We start from the raw sequence: 8513 nt of genomic DNA, 5'->3' as shown, positions 1-8513 counted from the left end.
TCATGTTTGTTTGTCTCTTCCTCTTTAGCACTGCCCTCATATGATGAGGGCAGTGCTATTATTATGAGATCATACTTTTTTTGCACTGCAGTACAAAATAATCCATGTCTTCTAACAATGGTCAGAAAGAGAGGCACACTTCAAACTGCTGAGGAGAAACACTGCAAGCCTTTAGGAGAGCTTTCCAAATGCCACCTCTGATTTCATTTAATGGGTTCTAATGAGATTTGTGCTCTCAGCAGAGCACTCGCCTTTTCAACAGGTCTTAAAGAAACGCAGGAGCCTGTGGGTGAATGAGCAACTGGTCATCTTGATGAGAGATTCATCAATATGTCTCCATTACATGGTTCACAGTGATGCTCCATACAGCATACAAAAAAATGTAATATTGATTAGCTGTGTTTGGGTAACATAAGGCTTATTTTTAGAACAATTTCAAGAAAGCAGTAATAATGCACTCTCACTTCCCACTAGCTTTACTTCCTGTATACAGTAGTCTACCTAGTTAGAAAATTTGTATTTATGATGACCTAAAATCTACTCAGTAAACTGTGTAGAAAAGTAGTTTGCATGGTGGTGGAAAGGTGTTTGGGCCTAATTTCTGAGTTATCACCATGTAATAATTATGAGCCAATTAAACTAAAACAAAAGAGGCCGAACCTTGTGGACAATGAAGGCTAATTCAGTCAGTAGTGACAGCAGATTCTGGGTGGTCCTGGAGGGGGCGTGTCCATTGTTACGGAAACCATGGTTGTTAAAATGACACTATTCCATTACATATTAGTGGAGGGTGGTTGTCAGAGACAGTGTAGTAAAGTAGTAAAGTGCTCTGTGTGTCAGGGAGACAGAGAGGGAGAGAGAGAAGCCCTGTAACGTCACTCATTTACATAACACTACAGTCAACTGAAGTAAAAGGAGACACTTATTTTAATGGTGTGTGTGCTGGACCTGCAGGGAGACTCAGTAGGAGGTTAGCAAATACACCACACACACACACACAGAGTAACTGGCTAACAAACAGGCTGAGTGTGATGTAAATGCTTAGACGTTTCATGGTCTTTTTATCACTGCTGTTTGTTCCTGTTCCAGCTCACACAGCTCCCTCTGCCATTCAACCCTTTCACCCTAAACTTTCACCTCTTTCAAGACAGAGAAGAAGCTTTCTGATGTGGCAGGATGCATGGGAATGTGTGTCTAAATATGAATGGTCTTTTCTGCCTATTGTAATTCTCTGTTTGTTTACCTAGTGTGCTGTGATACACCAGAAAGGGCACTTCCTGGTGTATCACAATACACAGAGACGATCATTTTAATGGAGGCGGACTGTTGTTCCACATAGTCTCTGTTTTACCAAACAAATAAAGGAAAGGAAATCCCCCTGCTATCCTGCTGGTACAGTTAGACGCTGAATTTGACCTTTCTAATATATTTTATCAGATATATTAGGGATGTAACAATACCAAAAGCTCATGGTATGATATTGCCATGATAAAAAGTCCACAATACAATATTTGTCACAATATTAAAAAATGGAGACAAGATGAAAAAAATGACCTTAAATGGGGTTTTTTAACTTAAAGTTCACATTTTAACTTTTAAACATTGTGGTCACTTTTTCAAGAGAAAAGAATTTAAGGGTGGTTACTAAGTGGCTGGTTTTGCTTTTGTGTATCTGCTTTGTTTGCCCATCTCCATTAATTCTGCAAGATGTATCCAGGACTGTTTCAGTCCTAAACGAGGCTAGTATTACTTTCATCTGGCAGTATTTGCATATTGTTGTGCATTTTTCAGTTTCTTTTCTGTCATTTCTTGAAACAAGAAAACTGAAATGCTGCAACACAACAGCTGTAAAAGTTGATGACGGACCATCCGCTGTGTCCATTTCAAATCCTGCGACCTGAAGGCACTTATTCTAGTGAAATAACCAGATTTCATTTCTGGGTAGATGCCATCACAGTACTATGACTGTTTTGAGAATTTTTTCTATCTCGATATCGCAAAATTAGAAATATCATAACATCCTTAAAATATATATGTATCTGACAGACAAAGTGCTAGAGAGCAGCCGTTTTGTAAACTGCACAGATGTTTAGATAATTGTGGAGCTGAACATTCTGTTTCTGTTCTTAGCTCCGCCCAGGCCTGATATTTTCTATCAAATAACAAATCAATTCATTAAATTATTTATTAAACAAGTTGGTGCTAGATAACACAATCACATCTAAATCAGAGATTAGGCGAGAGACAGACAGATATAATTATAATTGGCTAAGCATTGCATATGGATGTCATCATACAGACTGCTCACAGGTGTAAATGTGTGTGTGTGTGTGAAGAAGGTATGACAGAAGCTGACAAAGAAGTCGTGTTCTATAGGAGAAAGCTGGGAGGTGCACGTCCGTGTGTTTGTGGGTGTATGGGCGGCACAAGCAGAGTCAGAGCTTTGAGGCACATTAAAAAGAGAATGTCTGTCATCACTGCATTGTTGGAGAAGCCACTTGATGTCTTCCTGTAGCTTTTTATACACGTTTCACACCTGGAGTTGTAGTTATAAACAAAGGAATGGATTAACAGTGACATCCAGTTATTTATCATCTCAAATGTGGTGGATAAAAAATGGTTACATAGGTCTGACGTTAGATAAAAAACAGGTCATCAATATTCATCAAAACAAGGTAGACCACTGTGTGTTTTATAAGGTTGATGTGGGTTTGCTTTTTACTTCATCTCTCTCAGTCGGTTTCCTTGTTGAGCAACACTAGCAACATGAACAGTGGGCACGACCTCCAGTTGTTAGCTATTAGAGAACCTACAAACTGTCCACTGGATGGATTGATTAAATGGGAAGAGAAGTGCTTTCAGCTGTGGTTTTCACATGGCGGTGTAAAAGCAGAAACAGCTTGAGGGATTTAAATTACTGCAAGTCACCACAAACACTAAAATAACTCAAAAAATATATGTAGGTTCCCCAGGAAAGTGTGTGGGATCTGTAAAAGACAGAGGACTCAATTTCTTTGCAGATATACTATAAGCTGAAAACCCATCTCCTAAAGATATACAAGACTCTGTGAATAAAATCGACCTCTTCTTGCTCTAAGACTCTGTGCAAGTAATGAAAACCTCCCTCTTCCCCTTAAACAGAAATGTCTTTTGTTTCATTTTCCAGAATTTACACAGCGTGTCTCCGTCTCTCATAGTGAGCATATTTAGGGCCTTCTCCTGTCAGGCATTACTTACTAAAGGGTTTAAGGTGTGGCTTATTTAACCATAACCTGAAGTTATCCCGACTAAGTTTTTGGTTATCTTTACTATTTCTGTTTGAGGCTTAATGAGCCTTAGAAGCCTGTGTCAGTTTTAATTGTCTTTAAGTTTCTGGATCATCAGATAAAAGTGGAAAACAGAATAACATTCTCTAACACGTCTTAGTAAAGTTTTTGTTTTTAGCACTGATGTGTTTTGTGGCTTCACAAAAACTGTACAACAGAACTCGTCTGTAAAGCACTTTCACATGACGTCTCCTAATTTAATTGGCCTCAGTGTCTCGTCCTAAATGACCTAAATTAGCAGACTGGCACAAACCAATCAAAGCCTTAATTTCACTACACCTTGAAAGTGCCTGAACAAATAGTAGTATGAACAAGCTTTGAAGCTGTCAGCCCCCAAACACTGATTGAGGAAAAGGCTTCATTTCAAAAGGCAGCAGATCCATACGCGACGTCAGGAATCCTAGAAGCCACTGCTCCCTAACAGCACCACCAGTATCTCTTAAAATCTGTTGGTTTTACCAGTTCTTCATACTGTAAGCAGTTAATGTCAAACCTGGCTAAGAAGAGCACAAAAGAGCCTTTGAGATTTGGTTCAACAGCACACTAAAATCAAGTTAAATCAAGTTGTTTGCCTGAAAATCTGTGCTTGGTGGAACATGTGTTTATCCCCTAGTGTGTTTTGTCCAGCTTTCTGTTTCCTTAGTGCAGCCTCTCTATGATTATCTACAGCCTGGGACACACCCAAGCATGTCTGATCCCTCTGCAGATCCCCTGAGGCTATTTAGGCTTTAGCGTGTGTTCATGTAGAACTAGTAGTAATGATGAAGTTATTCATCACTGGCCAAGTCTCTACAAAGAAGCAACCACCATCTATCTGTCTATTTAAAAAACACATCTGAATAATCCTAGATTAAAAAAAAAAAAAAAACTTCTTTCCATCACTCCTGAGGTCTTTATAATCTTTTTGTCTTCCTTGATCTTCTGTGACCATCTGCATCCACAGGTGCATTGTCACTGCACTACAACTATTACATTTTACAGTTTGTTGCTTGTAATTTTGATGATCAGTGAATAAAAGATGTTTCTGCTGTTCTCTCATTAGTCTTTCCAGATAAAACTTTCACTTGGACTGTAAATTAATTGGTCCATATGTGAAATCCATAGGGGAAGATATTAAAACCAATTACAGACTCATTTGGGAGAGTTTTGCATTTATGCATTTTGCACATGTGCACTTGCAAATCACTCTCACTGATTCGCTCTATGTGTGCGCACACACACACACAAACGTAAGATCACAATGCAGCCGTCACTGCAAATAGGTCAAACCTCTTTGACCGCAACCATCCACAGATCAATTTACATATTCCCCCTTGAGAACTAGAGAAACACTCATTTTTCAACACAAACACTCTAATACGAAGGCACACTTAGAAACACACAGCTACACATATGAACACGCACACAAACGCACACCAAGGCCACCACATCTCCATTATTTGTCTGAAGTGGCCTTTCAGTTCCACGGCTGATGCTTGATAGTTTATGTTTGTGTGTGTGTGTGTGTGTGTGTGTGATATTGTGATGGGTGGGGCTGCTTGACAGAGACTTTGACATAAACCATTAGCAGTGCTACTCTAGTGTGTGAGTGCAGGTGCATGTGTGGTTACTGTTGACATTAAATACCCTGTGCAGGGTAGTCACACACAGTGATTAGAAAACTACAGTTTGTCTTCCTCTGTGTCCCTCTGATCATTGAGAAGTAAAAAGTCCCATGGGCATTATTTGCATTAATACCTAACTGGCATCTAGATAAAATTACTTTCATTTTCAAAGCACATATTTTCAGCTCACCTGACACAAGCTGCCAGATGAACAAATTACCACCAGCAATAATACTTAATGACAAAAACACCTCCTGTGCATTTTTCATACACAAACAGTTCATGAGCTCAATCAGCTGCTGTGTGAAAAGGCAAGATGTCAGTAGTTTAAAATGCTCACTCTGGCCTCTCATCCCCTGTGTCACTCCTTCAGGTTTCCACTGATGTAATGGTTGGTTGACAGGGACTGTAGTTAAGCATCCAGGCAGCAGAGCAACAGAAAACTAACTTTGGAGAAGAGGCTATGTGTAGAGACAGTATAATAAGCAGCCAATTAGGATGAAAACAATGTGACACTTGCAGGGTGTCTGAACCCAGCTTGTAGCCTTGTGATGGCAAATCGAGCAAATCAAAGAAAACGTATTAGAGGCAGGGCAGCATAAAAGTGAGGGGCACAAACGGAACGAAGGTAAATGGATTCAACTTTGCATTCCCGGCTGCTTGTCTAGGCTTTACAGTACTAAACATCAGTTGGGTAATTGGGGTAATAAAAGTCAACAGTGGAATTTGTATAATTAAACTTCAAATTAAAAGTGAAAAATTAAGCCCTAAGAAGGCATAAGTGTCAGTGGCAGGATGTATGACAGAAAAACTAGCACAAAGTGTGGCAGAAGAAGAGGCAGCGACTGGGATTCTCCTTCAGCTGCTCTTTTACTATTCCAGCTGCCGTTAAGAGTCATTGATTACAGCGACCCTGATTTCTAACTGCAGTCTCTTTATTGATCAGTCACTGCTGCCACTGCTCAGCTCACTCCAAGTGATTCTCCTAGTCATTACTGCCAAGAAGAGGGCCGCTTCTCTCTGGGGCCTCAGAAATGACTTTAAAGTCAGCTCCCCAGCGATTCTTCAAACTAGGTTGAATCAAAGACTAAGACCTGTGGGTGCTCTTTAAATCTAGATTTATAGACAAGTGGCGATTTACCCTCATTTAAATTTTAGATCTGACAGTTAATATTGCCCCCATTACACACAAAGAAGTATTTCTTTTCTAGTCTGGTGGGATTTGTGGTCAACATTAGGAAATGCCATCTGCAGAAAGGAAGGAAAGAATAGTTTTCCTTTTGAGTTTTTCCTATCAATCAAATCAAATGTAAATGTAAAAATTTTATGTTGCATCACAGACAATGAGAATTTTATTGAGGATTTTCTGAAATTAGTTTTGTCTACCAAAGCTTGAAGTAGAATTATTACTTTTTTAAAACAATATACAAACTTGCGGTCCAGCAGTCACACACTCCACATCAGCAGCCTCATATGTTCAGCTTTACCTTGAAATCAATTTCATGTTAAGTCACAGTGTTTGCATCTCCTCTAGCAGAGGTCATCACCTGTCCCTGCTGACTGAGTCTCCTTTCCTAAATTAAAAGACTGCATCACATTACATACAGCACACACACACACATATATACAGAGGAGATACAAACACATTAAGCACAAATCCACACACCCACACACAGCACATCGTATTACGTATATAAGGACAAAGCTATTGCAGCTTGTACAAAGAAACTTGATAGGCTTTTAACATTTAGACAGTAGGGCTGACTATAGCTATACCAGCTAGATCTAATAGCACATACAGAGAGAGGAGAGGGCAAGAGAGATGGATTGAGGCTGATTTTACATTACAACCTTGTGATAGCACTATGTGAGAGATAAATTGCTAAGAGGGGTTGATAGAGATGCAGAGGTGGGCAGAGAGACAAAGTGAGAGTACAGGAAAAGGATGGCTGAGAAAGGAGGAATGGCTAAATATATAACAAGGGGGTTAAAAAAAAAGAGCCTTGTGCTGAGAGTGTGGATCAATTCAACACTCTCATACAGCCAATAAAAGTAACAGTAAACGGCCCAACGAGGTAGCTGTGTTTCCTGTGTGTGGGCAGATTGGCAAGCTGAATTTTCCTCACAGCCTCTTTTACAGCATCTCTCAGCACATCCTCAACTATAATGCACCTACAGGTTATATACTGTAACTGGTTGGTTTTTATTTTTAACATTCAGTGACTTGTTTCAATTCTAATATGTTTGCATGCATCTCTGAGGAACTGGTGAGTCTTCCTAAATCGCACTGCGACTCCCAAGCTGCTAAACTGGCCTGGGCATCATTTTATCAATGATACAGAGTCACAGTGAAAATGCTGGCATTTGATTGCAGCCCTATATTCGACGGCAGTTTGAGAACAAATTTAATTTATTTTGGAGTTTACGATCTGCCTCAGGTAGGGAGCAAAAGCGAGAGGCAGTAGGGAAGTGATGATGTGGACGAAGAGAGGAAAGGCAGGAAAAGGTAAAGAGATTGGGAGAATATCTATAAACTCTCCCCAACCTCACCTGTGTGGCAGGGAGGGGTTGAATCATAAAACAAACATCCTTGCATTTAATGGACCTCTCTCATTTGTACTCCTGCTCGAGGTTAGGACTGAACGTAACTCAAAACTATAGCTGAGAGTGACATTGAGTTGATGGTCAGCTGACGTTTTGAGGAATGTTTGTGATCTTCTTCCACTAAGATGCTTCTCTTTTATCCTGACCATAAGCTGCACATTAACACATTAAAATATTAAAATTGAGTCTGAACCATTTCTGTGGCATCAAAATGACAAAAGCTACAGATTGCCCCGTGCCTTGATAAGAGTTAATACTGCTCACTGTTGTTCAGCTGAGCCTCCCATTTCTCAGGCATATGGTGGATGTTTTCTGCTGATTTATCATTGCCACAGGCTCTCAGCAGATTTTAAAATAAACAGCTAAGACAGATGTACAGTAACTTTCATTTCAAACTCCTTATTTACTCTGCATGTTTGTCATGGTGCCAGCTTGAAATCCATAGCGTTTTAGAGCAGCTCTTCTCTCTTCCTCACCTTTTCACTGCTCTCCCCAGATGCCTTTTAGAGTTGTCATTGGAGAGTGACCTGTATTATCTATCTCTGACTCTCTCTCTGCAGCTCTGCCTTTTTCTCTGTCTGAATGGAGACTTAGATAAGACAGTCTGAGCTGCAAGAGAGCGGCCACAGAATACCAACAGAGAGACCAAAGGAAAGTGAGAGAGAGGCCAGAGAGGAGCAGGGAGTTGAGGCCAGGCGTACTGAACCATTTGTACCTTGTTTCAGACTCAAGAAGGTCCTGTGGCTACAGAGGTTCCTGTTATTTATCAAGCAGGTGCACCGCGCTTAAAGTGCAGTTTGACTGTCATCTGTAGCTCATCCCGCTTGTCATGAGTGAGCGTCACCCTTTAAACATTTGCATGCATGGGAGCGCTATGCAAATAACAGGAGGGTTTAAAGTATAATCAGCATGATTGCACTTTCAGTTGGAGCCACAAAGGTTAATGCCATTTGTGATTTTCAGGTGTTTTTGTAAATTT

The 8513-nt window shown here is 40.2% G+C and overlaps 1 protein-coding gene across 2 annotated transcripts in view; it reads left to right on the top strand.

Moving 5' to 3' along the window:
- The window catches only part of cdh11 (cadherin 11, type 2, OB-cadherin (osteoblast)), a 78272-nt gene that overhangs the window by 17137 nt on the left and 52622 nt on the right, over window positions 1–8513 (top strand). Inside the window, exon 1 of one of the 2 annotated variants that reach the window (XM_020601560.1) lies at window positions 907–970. The exons of the other annotated variant lie outside the window; for it this stretch is intronic. The gene's annotated coding sequence lies outside the window, so the exon portion shown is untranslated. Of the gene's footprint in view, window positions 1–906; window positions 971–8513 lie in introns of those variants that run through there. 2 annotated transcript variants of the gene reach the window in all.

Source organism: Monopterus albus, unplaced genomic scaffold (genome assembly GCF_001952655.1).
Source record: "Monopterus albus unplaced genomic scaffold, M_albus_1.0 scaffold52.1, whole genome shotgun sequence".
Taxonomy (NCBI): Eukaryota; Metazoa; Chordata; class Actinopteri; order Synbranchiformes; family Synbranchidae; genus Monopterus; species Monopterus albus.
Note: the sequence above shows the minus strand (reverse complement) of the source record. Positions and strands in the feature narration are given on the sequence as shown.